This window comes from Rhinatrema bivittatum, chromosome 4 (assembly GCF_901001135.1).
Source record: "Rhinatrema bivittatum chromosome 4, aRhiBiv1.1, whole genome shotgun sequence".
Taxonomy (NCBI): domain Eukaryota; kingdom Metazoa; phylum Chordata; class Amphibia; order Gymnophiona; family Rhinatrematidae; genus Rhinatrema; species Rhinatrema bivittatum.
Window position 1 is genome coordinate 7,804,123 of NC_042618.1, and position 19,647 is coordinate 7,823,769.

The 19,647-nt window shown below is 46.9% G+C and overlaps 1 protein-coding gene across 5 annotated transcripts in view; it reads right to left on the reverse strand.

The window, feature by feature from the left end:
- LOC115089624 (phospholipase B1, membrane-associated-like) overlaps window positions 1-19,647 on the reverse strand; it is a 284,201-nt gene that overhangs the window by 103,899 nt on the left and 160,655 nt on the right. The gene's annotated exons all lie outside the window — the stretch shown is intronic.

Here is a 19,647-nt window from a genome sequence, read left to right on the forward strand (position 1 = left end):
TCAGATTCAGCTAGTGGAGGGCAGGGGCGGATTGTGGGAAAATAGTGGCCCCGGGGGATTTTTCTCCATACTGGCCCATGGGTACCCAATTACATATACAATATAATTTAATTTACATATATAATTTACATATAATTTACATATATATGTACACACCCCTATATTTCGGTATGGTCCTCCCATATCAACACAGTACTATTTGCCAACACTCAAAGAATAGCAACCCCACCTATGAAAAAGAATACCACAAATATTACACCAGAATCTAAAATATCAATACACCTCCTATCAGGAAAACAGAACAGGCCAAGCTACTACAGATCCCTACAGAGAAACCACATGCTAAAAGAATGCTTCATCTCAGTCTTTGCATGCAGAACACAAACTCTCACCAAATACAGAATACAAAATGAAGTAGCACAAATGACAAAAACTGAAATGGAAACTCCAAGAAGCCAGACTCCATGTATTAACAATAGAAAAATAGAACCACCATTCCTCATAAAACAAATAAAATCAAGAAACATAAAGCATCAGTTATAATAGTAAAACCATAATAAAAGAATATTTTAAAACTACTGATAAATAGAATTTCTATTAATTATTTATTATTTATTTATTTATTTATAGGTTTTTATATACCGATAGCCGTTTGCACATCGTATCGGTTTACAGATAACTAAAACTTTTTGACAGTGTCATTATACAGAACTTTTGGCACTGCCATTACATAGAACAGTAAACTTTGCATACAAGAAATAAACATCAACAAACAGTAACTGGGTAACTATTTACAGGGAACGAAGGTTCCTCAATTGGAAGCAGATGAGGGAAAATTAACAAGAGCACATAGTGACGGTAGTACGTGGAAAGCATTGTAATCAAATCAAGAGGTCATAGGGGAGAAGGTAATTGAGAGATAAAGACAGCAGAAGCACATTGTAAAAGGTGATACAGGGAATGCATTATACACAGCTTAGGGGGTTATCAGGAGGATGATTGTTGAGGGAGGGGTAGGCCTGTAAGAATAGCCAGGTCTTTAGGTTTTTTTTGAATTTGGGTGTGGATGTTTCAGTGCGCAAGTCTGGGGGCATAGAGTTCCACAGGGTGGGGCCGGCAAGGGAAAAGGCTCTGTTCATTGTGGAAATAAGATTGGTGGATTTGATAGAGGGGGTACGGAGTGTCCCTTGGAGGGCAGTGCGAGTCGGTCTAGTGGATGTGCGAGAAAGCAGTGGGGGGTTGATCCAGTCAGTATTTTCATTGGTGATGCTTTTATGAATGAGGGAGAGAACTTTGAACAGGATGCGAGACTGTATTGGGAGCCAGTGGAGATCGATAAGGGTAGGAGTAATGTGGTCACGTTTCCTGGAATTGGTGAGGATGCGTGCTGAGGCGTTCTGTAGGAGTTGTAATGGCTTAGTATGTGTTGCAGGGAGACCAAGGAAGAGTGCATTACAGTAGTCTATTTTGGAAAAGATAATAGACTGTAGTACTGTGCGAAAGTCAGTGAAGAATAAGAGGGGCCGGAGTTTTTTGATAGTTTGAAGTTTGAAGTAGCAGTCAGTTAGGATAGATTTAATGAAGGGTTTGAAAGAGAGCTGGTTGTCAATGAGGACGCCCAGGCTACGGGTGTGGGAGGGGAAGAGCGTGGAGGAGTACGCAGTGGGAATGGAGAGAGAGGAATGTTTGTTGGAGATGATGAGGAGTTCAGTTTTTTGCGGGTTAATGGCAAGGTGCATGTCAGTGAGTAGCTGGTTGATAACCGTCAGGCAGGATTCCCATTTTTGAAGAGCAGTTTGGAGGGAGTCAGTGAAGGGGAAAAGGATTTGGACATCATCTGCGTAGATAAAGTGTTTGATGCCAAGATTAGTAAGGAGGGTGGTGAGGGGGAGCATATAAATGTTAAATAGAGTAGAGGAGAGAGAGGAACCCTGGGGGACGCCTTGGTTAAGGCTAACTGGGTCGGATTCATTGTTGCCAGTGGATACTGTATAATGACGATCTTGTAAGTATGATTTGATCCAAGAGAGGGCAGTGCCGGAGATTCCTATGTTACTGAGAATGTTGATTAATATGATGTGGTTAACAGTATCAAAAGCTGCAGATATGTCTAACATAGCAAGGAGAAATGAGTTCCCAGTGTCGAATCCTTTAGTGATGGTATCCGTCAGGGATAGCAGCAGTTTTTCAGTGCTCAGGTTTTTCCGGAAGCCGTATTGTGTGGGAGGAAGGATGTTGTGTTGTTCTAGGTGATCAGATAGGCGAGAGTTGACTAATTTTTCCAAGATTTTAGATAGGAAAGGGAGATTAGAGATAGGTCTGAAGTTAGCTAGAGTAGAAGGGTCAAGGCTGGGTTTTTTAAGGATTGGTTTCACCACTGCCTGTTTTAGGAGTGTAGGGACTATACCTTGCTCCAGGGAACAGTTGCAGATGGAAGAGAGAGGTTTGGCAATAGCTTTGGGAATAGATAGGAGAAGTTTAGTAGGAATGGTTTCAGAGGGGTGAGAGGAGGGTCTCATTTTTTTTAAGATGTTTTCAATTTCAAGGGAAGAGGATAGGTCGAAAGATGAGAGGGTAGAGGTAAGGTTGAAAGAAGGCAGTTTCACGGTGTTAGGGTTGGCTGCAAAGCGTGCAGTGAGAGAGGACACTTTGGTTTGGAAGAAGTGAGCAAGTTCATTGCAATGTTTTTTTGTGGTGGGAGTAGGAGGTTGAGTGGGGTTTGAGCTGGTCAGATTGGAGATCATGGTGAAGAGTGCTTTCAGATTGTATTGGAAACTGTGAATCTTTTTGGCATAGTATTCACGTTTAGTTGAGAGAGTAGTATTCCTGTATTGGTGCATAAGCTGGTAATAGGCAGTTTTGGATGTTGCAGAGGGGTGTTTGCGCCATTGCCTTTCTAAGGTTCTGAGACGAGTTTTGAGGTTCTTGAGCTCTGCGGAATACCATGGTTTCCTGTTTGGATGGGCAGGTTTAATGGTTTTTGTAGTAATGGGGCAGAGCTTGTTTGCTATGTTGAGGGTGATGTCGTGCCATGAGGTGAAGGCCTTGTCGGCTGAGGAAATATCAAGTTGGTTGGAAACGTCCGAGCAGGCCATAGTGAGGGTGTCGAGGGAGCATGATTTACGGTATTTGAAGGATTGCGCCTGGGTGGGGGCAGGGGGGGGAGGACTGTTGGACAGCCAGGGTGGTTTGGATGATAGAGTGGTCGGACCATGGGATGGGGGGTGCAGTATGGTGAGTTGATGACAGTGAGGGGGCTATTGACGAAGATAAGGTCTAGAGTGTGGCCGGCCTTATGAGTAGGGGAGTGTATGAGTTGTTTAAAACCCATGGCTTCAAGGGAGGAGAGGAAAGCATCACAGGCAGGGGAAAGAGGAGTGGCATCGACATGAAGATTAAAATCACCAAGAATTATGGTAGGAAGGTCTGGGGAGAGAGAGTCTGCAAAGAATTCGATGAGAGGGGAGGAGTCATTTTCTAGCAGTCCTGGGGGGGTGTAAATGAGACAGATTTGGAGGACGCTGGATCTGAGAAATCCAATTTCATATTGTTTGGGGAGGTTACATTTTATGGAGGAGAGTTTATATTCTTTCTTTACAGCCAGGAGTAGACCCCCACCTCTCTTCTTTTTCCGGGGTATAGAGAAAAAGTCGTATGTTTCGGTAGGGAGCTGGTTAATGAGGGGGGTGTCATGGAGCTTAAACCATGTTTCTGTTATGGCGCAGATTTCGGGGTTGTGATCAGTAAGGAGGTCGTTGAGTAAATGTGTTTTCTTCTGGAGGGATTGGGCATTGAGGAGGAGTATAGATATCAAAGAAAGGCCAAGAAGTTGAGTAAGGGGGGAAATCAAGATGGGTGTGAGTCTCCTTTGAATGTGTATAGGAGGGTAGGGTTTGAAAGGGGAGATATATGAGGGGTATCTCTGTTGGTATGGAAAAGGACAGCAGCATGTGTAGGGGGGCATTTTTTTTTTTTATTTTTTTTTTAGGTTTGTTTTACTATTATTGGGGGAGGGAGGGCAGAGGGGGGGAGGGTTGGGGACTGACAGGTGTTAATTGTATGGAGGTGCTATCAGGGGGACGAGGGGGGAGCAATCACAAAGTGAACATGGACATAAGAGGGTAATTAAAATCATATACATTTTTTACAATGTCCCAAACACTAATAAAATATTTCAAAACAGCACATATATCAAATAACATTCAATAATTAAAACTAATAAGGATTTTAAAAAGCCCCTGCTGTCCCCTTCTGTGGGAGCTCTTTATTTCCAGTCACCCTGATATTGTCGAGGATTAGGAGGTTATCCTCTCTCTCTCACAAATACTCACATGTCCATTCTCTCTCACACATACACTGTCACATACATACACATTCCTGCTCTTATACCCACCATAACTACTCGCTCACACTGACACTGACACACTCTCAGGCTCTAAGACACTCCCCCTCCACACACACACACATCCCCACACACACACTCTTACTCCCCTGGATTTTCTCATACACACTCATGCTCTCACACTCATGGCTACCTCACATACACACAAACACACACACCCAGGCAAGCTCCCAATCATTCTCACACACACACACTGACCCCCAGGCAGGCACCCATGCATTCACACATATACACCCCCAGGCAGAGTCTGATTCATACACATACACACACTATAGGCAGACTCCCCTCTCTTTCTTTTACCAACAACCTCGGAACCTCTCTCATTCCTCTGCTGCCACTGTCACTGCTGCTGCGTGGCTATTGGGGAGGTGCCGATTGCTGCTACTGACACTAAAGCCCATTCTGCTGCTTCCTCTGTGCAGGCCACGTGGGCTTCCACTTTCTCCATGCTGATCTCGTACAGTGTGAGATCCGCATAGAGAAAGTGCTATTCTTGCACATTCCCAAAGATTATATGTGCCAAAAAAAGTAATTTTTTTTTTTTACCTTTGCTGGCTGATCTTAGTTTTCTAATTGGTTGGTCACAGGCTTTTTTTTTCCACCTTCCCTTTCTTATTTTTTTTGCTGATTCCTTTTATATTGTCTTTTTTCTATTTCTTTTCTCTCCATCTTCTTCCCTCAAACACACACTCAGGTTCTCATTCTCACATGCTTTCTCTCTCTCTCTCACACACACACAGCCTCTCACTGTCACATGCTGGGTCTCATACAATCATTCATACACACAGGCTCTCACTGTCACATGCTGTCTCTCTCACACACACAGAGGCTCTCACATGCTGTCTCTGCAAACATTCAGATCCTCACTCCCACACACAATTTCTCAACTCATCTCATACACGCACACACACACTCTACAGACCCTCAGCCTCTCTCTCACCTCTGGGCCTCCTCTTCACGAGTCGCCGCATGATGGGCTCTGCAGCGGCCCTAATCTTCTCGGGCCGTGGTGGCCCTGCTACCGGGTCTCTTCCTCTTCTCGGGCTGCGGCGACCCTGCTACCGGGTCTCTTCCTGTTCTCGGGCCGCTGCTTCTCTTCTGCATGCGCTGATGCTCCTCCTCCTTCCTGCCCACATGGCTCCGGCAACGTTTACTTCCGGGGCCGCACAGGCAGGAAGGAGGAGGAGCATTGGCGCATCAGGCCCCATGGCTTTGTCCACTTTCAGATTCTTTAGCTCTTCCCATACATTATCTACTGTAAATGGATTTTCATCTATTCCACTTCCCTCCAGTTTCTTGTTGTGTAGAGATGGTCCTTCTCCAGGGTCTTCTTTAGTGAACACAGACCTGAAGTATTCGTTTAATATTTCTGCCATTTCTTCATCTCTCTGTGTGGGAACAGAGAGGAGGCTGGTAACTACAGACCGGTTAGCCTCACTTCAGTGGTGGGAAAAGTAATGGAGTCACTGTTGAAAGAGAGAATAGTGAACTATCTACAGTCCGGAGAATTGATGGACCAGAGGCAGCATGGATTCACCAGAGGAAGATCCTGTCAGACAAATCTGATTGACTTTTTTGACTGGGTAACCAAGGAATTGGATCGAGGAAGAGCGCTCGATGTCATCTACTTGGATTTCAGCAAAGCTTTTGATACGGTTCCGCACAGGAGACTGGTGAATAAAACGAGAAGCTTAGAAGTGAGTGCTGAGGTGGTGACCTGGATTGAAAACTGGTTGACGGACAGAAAACAATGCGTGATGGTAAATGGAACTTTCTCTGAAGAGAGAGAGGTTTTAAGTGGTGTACCGCAAGGATCGGTGTTGGGACCGGTCCTGTTCAATATCTTTGTGAGCGACATTGCGGACGGGATAGAAGGTAAGGTTTGTCTTTTTGCGGATGACACTAAGATCTGCAACAGAGTGGACACGCCGGAAGGAGTGGAGAGAATGAGACGGGATTTAAGGAAACTGGAAGAGTGGTCGAAGATATGGCAGCTGAGATTCAATGCCAAGAAGTGCAAAGTCATGCATATGGGGAGTGGAAATCCGAATGAACTGTATTCGATGGGGGGGGGGGGGGGGAAGGCTGATGTGCACGGAGCAGGAGAGAGACCTTGGGGTGATAGTGTCTAATGATATGAAGTCTGCGAAACAATGCGACAAGGCGATAGCAAAAGCCAGAAGAATGCTGGGCTGCATAGAGAGAGGAATACTGAGTAAGAAAAGGGAAGTGATTATCCCCTTGTACAGATCCTTGGTGAGGCCACACCTGGAGTACTGTGTTCAGTTCTGGAGACCGTATCTACAAAGAGACAAGGACAAGATGGAAGCGGTACAGAGAAGGGTGACCAGGAAATTGGAGGGTCTTCATAGGATGACATATGAGGAGAGATTGAAGAATCTAAATATGTACTCCCTGGAGGAAAGGAGGAGCAGGGGTGATATGATTCAGACTTTCAGATACTTGAAAAACTTTAATGATCCAAAGACGACAAACCTTTTCCGTCAGAAAAAAATCAGCAGAACCAGAGGTCACGAGCTGAGGCTCCAGGGAGGAAGATTAAGAACCAATGTCAGGAAGTATTTCTTCACGGAAAGGGTGGTGGATGCCTGGAATGCCCTTCCGGAGGAAGTGGTGAAGTCTAAAACTGTGAACGACTTCAAAGGGGCGTGGGATAAACACTGTGGATCCATCAAGTCTAGAGGGCGTGAATAAAGTGGAGGCATTCAAACACTGCACGGAGCGGCAGTAGCCACAGAGGCATTCAAACACTGCACGGAGCGGCAGTAGCCACAGAGGCATTCAAACACTGCATGGAGCGGCAGTAGCCACAGAGGCATTCACGGAGCGGGATGCCAGTGGCCAGTAGTTGGTGTTCCACCTTCATGGAGCGGAAGGATGGAGGGCTGCTATTTCCAAAAAAATAAAATAAAACAAAACAAAAAAATAAAAACAGGGGTGGGTAAGAGTATGGGGCAAGGGGGTGGCCTGCTTGTTACAGCGGTTGCTACCCCTAATTGAGCTGGATATCACTTGGATGCAGATACCGCGCTGTTCTCTAAATTGGTGGTGGGGTGGAGGGGAATTAGGGCTGGAGGGTACTGGAAGCCAATAGTAACAGGTGGGAGAGAGAAAAAGGGAAAAAAATGGATAAAGTGCGTAGCTTGCTGGGCAGATTTGATGGGCCGTTTGGTCTTCTTCTGCCGTCATTTCTATGTTTCTATGTTAAACGCGATCTTTTTCTTCGGGCTGTGGTGACGTGAGCCTCATCACAGCCCGGCCCATCTGTCTGTTGCTGCTCAGCGGCCGCATGAGCCTCCTTGTGCCCGGGGGCATTGGCTCCCCTCGGGATACCACTGCTCGTGGCGCCCCCTAATACTTTGGTTGGAAACTTTATAATACAAAAAAAAAAAAAAAATCACGTGACAGGAGTGACCGGCCCACCGGGGGAAGCCCGATCCCCTGATAGGTCAATCCGCCCCTGGTGGACGGCAGGGTGACCTTGAAGACCAAAGTTCTCCTGAGAAAGAAGAATTTATGAATGAATTTTGGTGAAATCTCTCCTAGTGAACTTAAACCAATTGTAAAGGGAATGTGAGACCTTAGTACTGTGACATAGTTGATGCAGCCTTAAGGCCAAACCCTTGTCTGCGCCAGCAACTAGCGAATGCACCTGCAGTGGGACAGTCTAGAGCTTCGCCTTTACTAGACGACTCCTTTGCAGGTTGAGCCCTTGGATTCTGGAGGCCAGCAGAACGTAGATGAGTCCTTAGGGCAGTGGTGGTAACTAGAGACCAGAGTTCCCTGTACGTATCTGGATCAGTCCAGACAGTGGGTTATGTCCCCCTTCCAGCAGATGGAGTCAGAGCAAAACTCGAAGGGTGGCCTCTTATAAGCTGGTGCGCCCTCTGCGTCCCTTCAGTATTTCTCTGTCTCCAGAGGATGAAAGGTGGAAGAACCTACAGTTCCCCTACATAGTTTAGAAAGGATAGATTATTTCTTTTTTCTTTCTTCTCTTGCTTTCTACTATATTTATTTAATTTGTGGATGGATCAGTTTTGAAAAAAAAATTATTATTAAAAAAAAAAAAAAGACAGGAACAGTCCTCCCTCAGTGTTCAGGCATTTTAAACTTGCAAGCAGAACTGTTGATACTGTTGCTTAGTAATTCTGTTCACTTTTATGGGTAAGTGCTGTTTCCTTTATTACTTTTCAGGTCAGGATTTTCCTGTCTCAAGGGGAGGTTTTGAGGGTCTCCGGGGTCCCCCACCACAACGACTTAGTGCCCTGCCCTGAGAGGTTGTTTCCTCAGGGCAGTGTCAGAGACGCATTATTCCTCTGTTGTAAGGATTTTCAATCAAGTCGATGAACTTTGAGCGGAGGTTTTCTCTCCCTTACCCGCTCCTGGCAGACGGCAAGCTTGTGCCTTGCCGGCTCGTTTCACGATCCATGCCGTGCCCGATGAGATCCTGCGCCTGTGGAGAGCCAAGTTCGCGGTTCTCCCGGGAGGCCATATGCGTGAGATACCTCCCTGGTGGGGAGGGTTCCTCGCGGTTGGCTGGGCATTCTAACTCGCGCTTGCTCGCAGGCGCGACTCTCTGCAAGGCCGGCCCCGTTCCCGTCTAGTGTGGGAACGGTGGCCATTTTGGATTCAGTGCCGATTGCTCCCGCGCAGCCAGATGCTGACTCAGACCCCGTATCACCGCTGAATTTATCGCCGGTGAATCCCCAAGATCCAGAGCCACACCCTCCATCAGGGCCGCCCTCGGGAATTTCCCCTGTGGTTGCCCCATCGGGACCTCCACCTGGGCCCTTTTCTACGGACTTTGTTCTTTTACTTCACAGTGCCTACTTGGCCAGCCTAAGCCAGCAACAGGGCGTTGCTGCAGGGCCGCTGCCGCCTAAAGTGATTCAACTGTCAGAACCTTTGGATCCTTCAGGAAACTCTCAGCCTCTGGGAACCCAAGGTGCTGTGGGGGTCCTTCAGCCTCAAGGTGCAATAGGGGTCACTCAGTCTCAGGCCTCCCAAGGAATAGGGCTGCAGCAGCCAGCTCCCAGGGTATGGGTGGTACCTCATTCAGTCACACCTGCTGATCCAGACCCGGACGACCCTCTACATACATGCAAATGGAAGGAGATAACCCAAGGGTACTGCGTCTCTTCCAGAGGGACGAGTTAGACCCCCTCATCCCCCACGTCCTGGCCGAATTGGATATAGAGGCTCCACAGGACCCCACTGCGACTACTATATCAGCAAACAAGGGCAACCCAGTCCTGGCCGGCCTGCGTCCACCAACAAGAACCTTCCCTTTCCATCCCATGCTCCTGCAATTGTTATCCAGAGAGTGGGATTCCCTGGAGTCTTCTCTTAAAGTGGGAAGAGCTATGGACAAACTATACCCTCTACCTGAAGAGTTCCTAGATCTCCTCAAGGTCACTAAGGTGGACGCGTCTGTGTCAGCTGTTACAAAACGAACTACGATTCCGGTGACTGGTGGAGCCACCCTGAAGGACCTGCAGGACCGCAAGCTCAAAGTATACCTCAGTGGGAGCACTGAGAGGAGAGGATCACCTTGCTGGTGGCTGAAAGGAATAAGTAAGTTTTTGCTTGGGACATTGTCTTCTTTAAAAGTATTGGGCAAAGTTAACTATTTGGTAATATTATTTAGTGTGTTTGTGCTTTTGATAGTCAGTAAAGCAGAAAGTAAACAGAAGTTAGACTGTTTGTATTTCCCAACCCTCCCACCTACCCCTAGCTCATCCTTTAATTTATAGGCAGGTGCCACTTTAAAAAAAACAACACCACCTTATTGAGAGTTTGATCATTCCCGTGTAGGCCACATATAGTGAATTCACTAATACAATTAAAGGACATTAATTAGACACATTCCTACTCCCATACAGGGCCGGTGCAAGGGGATTTGGCACCTTAGGTGAGCCTTCTCCCTTGCGCCCCTTCCCCCCAGGTCACGCCGCCACCCCCCGGTCTCGGCCCCGACTCCTACTTCATTCTCGATCACGTCTGCCGACTGTCGGCTCGATACAGTATCGTTCGGTTGAAGATTTCCCGTCTGTAACGTGCTCGGAGTGCACAATTCGGACGCGTAAGGCGATTCAGTGATACAGTCTCCAGTTTCACGCGTCCTTAGCGCTTTTTAAAACAGACACATAACCCTTTCCGCACGCAGCATGTATATGCTATGTAAATGAACGAATTAGCTGTATAATGAAGGAATTAGCTATTCCCCTCCGATACTGTGACGCGCGCTCAGATTATCTCCTTTGTAACCCGCTGTTTTGCCGCGTCCTTAACCTGTTAGTTTACCGCCACCCTCTACTTGGTGTTAGTGTGGTGTTCGAAAATTAAAACGGGAATAAAGTGTAAAAAATGGTGTAAAAAAAGTGTAAAAACATTGCTTACCTGCCCTGGCCCCGTCCGGTCTCCGGTGCAGCCCCAGTCCTGTCCCCTCCTCCCAAAGCAAAAAAAAAAAAAAAAACCCGAAAAAGTAGCAAGGCTCGGGCCTGCTACGATAGTCCCTTCTCCCTTCTCCTCTCCTCCCGATTTCAGCGCTCAAGGCGGCCGGGTGGGCGTGCATTCATCCAGGCAGAGGGAGCCGGCGGCGAAAGCGGCCTCCGGCTCCCTCTGCCTGGATGAATGCACGGCCCCCGCCGGCCACGAATGAATGCCCGTGCGATTTCGGCGCTCAAGGCAGTCACATGACGTGACGTCACGCCTTGAGCGCCGAAATCGCACGGGCATTCATTCGCGGCCGGCGGGGGCCGGGCATTCATCCAGGCAGAGGGAGCCGGAGGCCGCTTTCGCCGCCGGCTCCCTCTGCCTGGATGAATGCACGCCCACCCGGCCGCCTTGAGCAGTTTTTTTTTTTTTTTTTTGCTTCGGGAGGAGGAGACAGGACTGGGGCTGCACCGGAGACCGGACGGGGCCAGGGCAGGTGAACGGGGGCTGGGGGATAGTTTGCCGAGCATCGGGGAACATAACTGTCCACTTCCTGGTACCTGTCATTTCAAATGTCATTTGAAATGACATTTGAAATGACAGATACCAGCGCGGCCGTGAAGCGTTAGGCCCGCGAACCCAGGATACTGTATAGGTGCTCTATACAGTAAAATGGGTTGCGCGGGCCTAACGCTTGCCTAAGGCTTCGCAGCCGCGGCATGCATTTGCATGCAATTAGAAGAGAGTATCCGGCGCTAAGTGAAGAGAACTGTGTGTGCGGGGAACGAGGGTGCGCCTGGCAATGCCGCACTCTTTCTACCGCGGTCTTACAGTATCGAGCCGTGTGTGGTTTTCTGGGTCATGAGCAGGTTGGGCACTGTTCGCGGCCCGCCAAATCTCCACTCCTCTTTGCTTCCGCTTGCAGCCTCATATGGCTCACACCCAGTGGCGTACCAAGGGTCTCCGGCGCCGGGGCCAATGCATTTGTGTGCCTCTCCAGCATCCTCCCCTTAATCCTTCTTGTCCTAATGCTTAAGGTCACAGAAAATCAGTGTCTCTAGACAGAAGAATTGTTGGGGGGGGGAGAGCCAAAATGACTTTTCTTCATCACACCCACCTCTATAGCATGGATCCTGCTTTTCTGTCTCTCACACACCAATCATCTCCCCAACCAGTCTCTCTCTCACACACACACACAAGCACACACATACCAGTCATCTCCCTGATCAGTCTCTCTCACACATACACACGTCACCTCTCTGGCCAGTCTCTCTCAATCACACAATGCTCTCGCTCTTTCTTACTTACACATAGGCTTTCAATCATACACATGCTCTCTCTATTTCACTTTCACACAAGCTCTCAATCACACACATGTTCTATCTCAATTACAAACAGGCTCAATTACACACATGCCCTCTCTAACAGCCACAAGCCAGCCAAACACATGCTCCATCTCTCTCGCACACACACATTGACACACACAAGCACCCTCCCTGACTCACATATATACCACACACACAAATCGATCCAGTAAAGTGCGGCCACGTTTACCCCGCTCCTAACTCGCGTTCTACTCACTTTCTGGCCGCGTTGGCCCTTTCTGCGATACACTATCCCCTTAACCTACTCCTACCGCGTCCTAAAATCCCCGGGCAACCCCTTCCGCACGTAGCATGTATATTGCATGTAAACGATCGAATTAGCTATTCCCTACCATCCAGTAATGCGCGCCCCGACTATCACTATTTTACCCTGCCGTTTTGCCGCGCGTTTAACCTTGGCATCACGGCACGTGACGTTACGCCTTGAGCGGCCCAATTGCACGAACAGGGGCCGCTTTTGCCCGTGCAGGCATCCATCTTCGCGAGCAGCTGGAGGCAGGAGAGGGGAGCCGCGGTCGTCCTCGCTGATGTCCGGAGGGGGGCTGCAAAAAGTAAGTCACTTCGTCGCTTTACACTGCCAGTCCCCCTCCCCTCCTCCCGGAGCAAGGCTGCTTTTCGCGCCTGCCTCGGGAGGAGGGGAGGAGGGACTGGCAATCCCGAGCGTAGAATTGCCCGTCCTCTCTCTTGCTACTTTTTTTTTTGCTTTACACTGCCAGTCCTGTCAGTCCTCTCAGCCCTCTCAGCTGCCAGTCCTGTCAGCCCTCTCCCCTCCTCCCGGAGCAAGGCTGCTTTCGCGCCTTGCTTCAGGAGGAGGGGAGAGGGCTGACAATCACCCACCCGCTGGCTCCCGCCTCGATGACAGCACTCCCGCCTCAATGACAGCCCGCCGGATGAATGCGCGCCCGCTGGCTCCCACCGCCGCCGCCTGGATAAACACGCACCCGCCGGCTCACACCGCCACCGCCGCCTGGATAAACGCGCGCCCGCCGGCTCCCGCCGCGCCTGGATGAACGCGTGCCCACCCGCCCGCCGGCTCCCGCCTCGATGACAGCCCGCTGGCTACCGCCTCGATGAACTCGCTCCCACCTCGAACGCGCGCCCGCCGGCTCCCACCAGTAAGTTAACTTTTTTTACACTTTTGTTTTTTACACTTTTGTTTTAATTTTCGCCTGCGCCTTGCTTCGGGAGGGAGGGAACCATCCACTTCCTGGTACCTGTCATTTCAAATGTCAGTTGAAATGACATTTGAAATGACAAGTACCAGCGCACCCAGGATACTGTATAGGCGCTGTATTTGCTAAAATGCAGACGCGGCTTGCATTTGCAAGCAATTTAAATAGAGTATCGAGCGGTATGTGAGCAGGACTGTGCGTGCGGGGAACGAGGGTGTGCCCGGCATTGCCGCTCTCTTTCTAATGCGGCCTTGCTGTATCGACCTGACATGCAGAAGCACCCTCCCTGTCTCACATACACAAAGCAGCCTCCCTGTCTCACATACACATTACACTCTCACAGAAGCACCTTGCTTTCAGACTTGCAGCATTTTTCACTTTTACTAAAAGTGAAAGTGATGCTCCCAACCATTAAATAAAAAAACCACTTTCCTATCAGAAGGCAAAATGACACCCTTCCTTCAGGTTCTGTCCTCCCAAGGGACAGCCACGCACACCATACAGCTTCTCTTGTTTTACGCTTTCAGGCAATAAAGCAAGTGTCTGTCTTATTTATTTATTTATTTATTTATTTATTTATTTAAATGCTTTTAAAATATACCGACATTCATAGGACACATCATGCCGGTTCACAATCAACATTGCAAAGGAGGAAGAGGAAATTACAAATAACAGGGAGGGGGGAGGTGGAGCAGTGAAGGAAAAAGGAGAGGATGGGGGTCAGGTGACAGTAAGCGCAGAAGTTGCGGGAAGGAGAAAGGTAGTGAAGTGCTAGGGGAGAGAGAAATTGATAGGAACTGTGTTAAAAAACTGAGAATAAAAAATTAACAAATTTACAAAATAAGCAAATTTTGTAAATTATTTGTAAATTATTTGTAAATTAATTTACAAATAATTTGTAAATTATTTGTAAATTATTGTAAATTATTTGATTATTCATATGGGAGATATGGAACAGAAAGACATCCTTAGTCAACTTCCCTTTTAAATGGGAAGATTCCAGTCTTAGTCATTTAAAAATATACATTTTCTAAAGGCTTAAAAAAAAAAAAAGCAAAACTGTTTCAGATTGGAACTATTCTAGTCTTCATGCTTAAATTATGCTTCAAAAAAAAAAAAAAAAAAAAAACCAATCCCCACCTGGCATCAGTATCTTAAATTTGTGATTTTGCTGAGATGAACATTTTAAATACTTTAAATTTGTTTTGCTTTAGTATTTGTCTCCACCCACTTTGTTAATTTTATTTTCCAGAAGAGGTTCATCCAACTTTTCAAAAGTTGTGCTACCAGCACAAAAGTTGAGGTATATGTATTATCATATTTCTTTTTTTTTTTTTTAAATGGCAGATTCCTTTCTCACATACATACCGCATACACACACACAGAAGCACCATCCCTTTTCACATTCACACACCCATACACACACACAGAAGCACCATTCCTTTCTCACATATACATCATACACATACACAGAAAGAAGATCAGCGCAGCCAGTCTAGCTGATCACATGACCGAAGAAAGGAAGATCGGCGCAGCCAGAGACCAGGCACCGAGACTTAGGGGGCGCCATGGCAGGCAGCCAACCCCCGACTCGCCCTGCCTCCCCCCATGCCACCCTTCCAATGCCCCCCTGGTGGTCCAGCGGAGAGCCCGGGACCGATCTGCCGCTCCCTGGGCCTCAGCTGCCACTAAGCAAAATGGCGCCGGTGGCCTTCAGCCCCTACCATGTGACAGGGGCTACCGGTGCCATTGGTTGGTCCCTGTGACATGGTAGGAGCTACAAGTCACCGGCGCCATTTTGCTTAGTGGCAGCCGAGGCCCCGAGAGTGGCAGATCGCTCCCGAGCCCTCTGCTGGATCACCAGGGGGGTGTCAGGAGGGTGGCACGGGGGGGGGGGGGGAGGCAGGGCGAGTCGGGGGGTGGCTGCCTGCCGTGGCGCCCCCTAAGTCTCAGCGCCTGGTCTCTGGCTTCGCCGATCTTCCTTTCTTCCGCAAGTCAAAATTCTGCTGCCTGCCTAGCTCACCTAGTGGTTCCTCCGGCCCTGCTCCCATAGCAACCTAAAATGTAAGTAGGAACTGAACAAATTTGAGATGAAGGCAGCAGTCCAGTAGCAAGAGGGGGGTTTCCAAGTCTTTTGCATCGAGTGTCACATGTATGATTTTTTACCCACCGGTGAGAAGTTGTACATGTGCATGCGATGCAAAGAGCTCCTGGCTCTCAGAGAACGAGTCCGATCTCTGGAGCCTAGAGTGGCAGACCTGGAGGAGCTGAGGGAGACAGAGAGGTATATAGATGAGACCTTCAGGGACATAGTAATCAAGTCCCAACTTCAGACTGGAAGCCCTGGTGCTGCCTTGGAGGAAGAAGGTCTCATAATGGGAGAGCACCAACCAGATGTAGCAGGAAAGGATCCTGTAGCAAGGACCTGCTCTCCAGGTGATGCATTGTCCTTTCGCACTGAGGATATCTCCCCAAGGCCTACTGCCCAGGAGGGAAGGGTTAGGTCGGCCGTCATAGTTGGTGATTCGATTATAAGGAATGTAGACAGCTGGGTGGCGGGTGGGCGTGAGGATCGCCTGGTAACATGCCTACCTGGTGCGAAGGTGGCAGACCTCACGCATCAACTAGATAGGATTTAGACAGTGCTGGGGAGAAGCCGGCTGTCGTGGTACATGTGGGCACCAACGACATAGGAAAATGTGGGAGGGAGGTTCTGGAAACCAAATTTAGGCTCTTAGGTAGAAAGCTTAAATCCAGAACCTCCAGGGTAGTATTCTCTGAAATGCTCCCTGTTCCACGTGCAGGTCCCCAGAGGAAGGCAGAGCTCTGGAGTCTCAATGCGTGGATGAGATGATGGTGCAAGGAAGAGGGATTCAGTTTTGTTAGGAACTGGGGAACTTTTTGGGGAAGGGGGAGTCTCTTCCAAAGGGATGGGCTCCACCTTAACCAGGGTGGAACCAGACTGCTGGCGCTAACCTTTAAAAAGGAGATAGAGCAGCTTTTAAACTAGAACAAAGGGGAAAGCCGACAGTCGGAGAGAGGTATCTTCAAAGGATACTAATGATGCATTAGAATTAGGGCATCCCGACAGTGAGGTTCCAATTATAAGAAAAGTAGTCCAAGTGCCTGTAACTAAAAACTCAGCTGAGCTAAAAAATTTTAACTTATCCCTATCAATTAAAAAGCAGAATGAAAATACGAACAAAAAACAAACTTTGAAATGTTTGTATGCTAATGCCAGAAGTCTGAGAAGTAAGATGGGAGAATTAGAATGTATAGCAGTAAATGATGACATAGACTTAATTGGCATCTCAGAGACATGGTGGAAAGAGGATAACCAATGGGACAGTGCTATACCAGGGTACAAATTATATCGCAATGACAGAGAGGAGCACCCCGGAGGTGGTGTGGTGCTTTATGTCCGGGATGGCATAGAGTCCAACAGGATAAACTGCCTGCATGAGACTAAATGCACAATTGAATCTTTATGGGTACACATCCCTTGTGTGTCAGGGAAGATTATAGTGATAGGAGGAGTATACTACCATCCACCTGGTCAAGATGGTGAGACTGATAGTGAAAGGCTAAGAGAAATTAGGGAAGCTAACCAAATTGGTAGTGCGGTAATAATGGGAGACTTCAATTACCATCAAGAAAAAACGTTGTATCTCAATTTTTTGTTTTTTAGGTGCTATAAATTTCTTTGCCTTCTTAAACTTAATATTTACACACACATCATTTGTGAATTTGGGACCTTCATAACACCCACGGTGCTACAAGTATGTACTTGTGTTTCACACCTGTCTGGGTCCTTTTTAATCATAGGTCCATTAGTCCAACTCTTGCACAGAAATTTTTAACTTTTTTGCATTTTCCTTAAAACTCAAAGAGTCAAAAGTCCGACGCGTGTGTTTCGCGAGCCGCTGCTTCAGGGATGTCTCGTGCTGACTCACTCTATCCGGCGCACCTCCGGATACTTCACAGGGTACTGCTGTGGGAGAATCTTTAGGTACTTTGTTTGTAGTAATTTTATAGAGGTCCTCAGAGTATTTCTGAAAATCAAGGCACTATTTAGTTGCATAGCCATTACAGCATCACTCATTCACAATTTTACAATATGCACATCCTATACAGAAATGCTGGTCCTGTCACCGGACCTGTCACCATTTTCTGTCTCGGCATGTAGGCAAGTAACTAGCCGAGAACGAGTCTGATTTATAGGCTAATTCACTGATCTCACCAGACTTAATCATGATTTGACCGAGAAATCACATAAAGTGAAACCAGCAGCGTCTGAGCTCTGAGAACAAACACAAACCATGCTAGATTCCTTTATACAGTATGTGGCTTTGGATACATTTGATACCAGCTTACAAGAGTTTAAGCAGAACATGGAGAAATTTAAAGCTGAGGTAACAATCACCAAGGTTAACAAATTCTATAGAGATGAATGAGATTACAAAAAAGGCTCCATCTATCATTGGCTAAATCAGGATCAGAAACCAAAACAGGTCACGTTCAACTTTTCAGATAGTTCAACAGGCAGCGATGATGAGTGTCCGTTGGGGGACTACTCGCGACCGGCACAATACAGGGGACAGAATACAAGAAGCAGAAGAAGAGGCAACAGGAATTATCAGAATACAGAATGGAACCGCCCCAGAACAAGATCACAAAATGCAGCCAACAACTACTCCACACAAGTAGGACAGAAAGACTGGACTTAGATTCAGCAGTCATCAATGTATCAGAATGCCCCCTGACGGATTTAGAACACAAAGTCTTGAATAAGGGGCTCAACTATGTACCATCTCAAAAATATGACCCATTTCAATTTCAGTGTGTTTTTAATAAATTGATTAGACAGCTCCAATGGAAAATTAATTTGTCACATAGTCCATTCGAACCTTCACCCATGAATGAGTCACTGGTTAAATTAAAATCCAAATGGCGTCCACCACCTCCGGGAGATCCTGCGATCAATACATTTCAGGAGCTTGTTTTGCGAGATGTTGAAAAATTGGAGACAGCAAAAACACATATGTATTATAATATGACACAAGAAGAATCACAAGCTCTATACCACTTACAGCATAGAGAAGACATTGTCATAAAAACTGCCAATAAGGGAGGCGCAGTTGTGGTCATGAGCAAAATCTCATATTTACAAGAAGTACACCGTCAACTAGTTAATGAAACCTTCTATCAAAACTTAGGAGAGGATCCCACACACAGCATTTTGATGGAGGTTAAGGAAGTGGTAGAAAGAGGATTTGAACTTGGTTACCTCACTAACTCTGAACAGAAATTCTTGATCAATGACAATCCTAGAATACCTATTCTGTATATAGTACCAAAAATTCATAAAACCCTTACAAATCCACCTGGGAGACCTATAGTTTCGACTAATGAATCAGTCCTGGGACCCATTTCCATCTTTTTAGATAAAATTCTCCAACCGTACATACCTAAGGCAGTTTCCTACATTAAGGATACTTCAAGTATGTTACAATATCTTGCTACAGTACATCTGACACAAGAATGCCTATTAGTTACTCTGGACATCGAGTCACTCTATACAGTAATTCTGCAAGTTCAGGCTCTGTTGGCAGTTACTAAAGTGCTAGAAACACATTTGCATCCAAAAAGGATTCCAACAAGTTATATCATTGAATTTTTTGATCTAGCATTGAGCAAAAACTACTTTATGTTTGAGGAAAAATTTTATTTGCAAATTCGGGGTACAGCGATGGGTGCTGCGATGGCCCCAGAGGTGGCAAACATTTTTGTTGCCATGTTTGAAGCACTATATATTCAAGGATGCACGTGGACCCCGTATTTAAAATGTTGGAAAAGATACATTGATGACATTTTTGTTATCTGGGAGGGTCCTTCATCAACTTTGCATGAATTCCATGCCTGGTTAAATGACCTGGACTCTTGCCTTAAATTCACCATGAATTTTCATCAGCATCAAGTTTCATATTTGGACATATTGATTCCTAAAGATGGCCAGAGTATCAACACAAGTATATTTAGGAAACCTAATGATCGCAATAATCTGTTATGTTTTGATAGCTTCCATCCAGCTAATTTTAAAACCAACTTGCCAGTCAGTCAATTTCTCTGCTTAAGGAGACTGTACACTGATTGTAATGATTTTAAAATCAAGCTAAGCATATGGCCAATCGCTTTCTACAATGGGGTAGCCGGTGCACTGTGTTAAAACAGC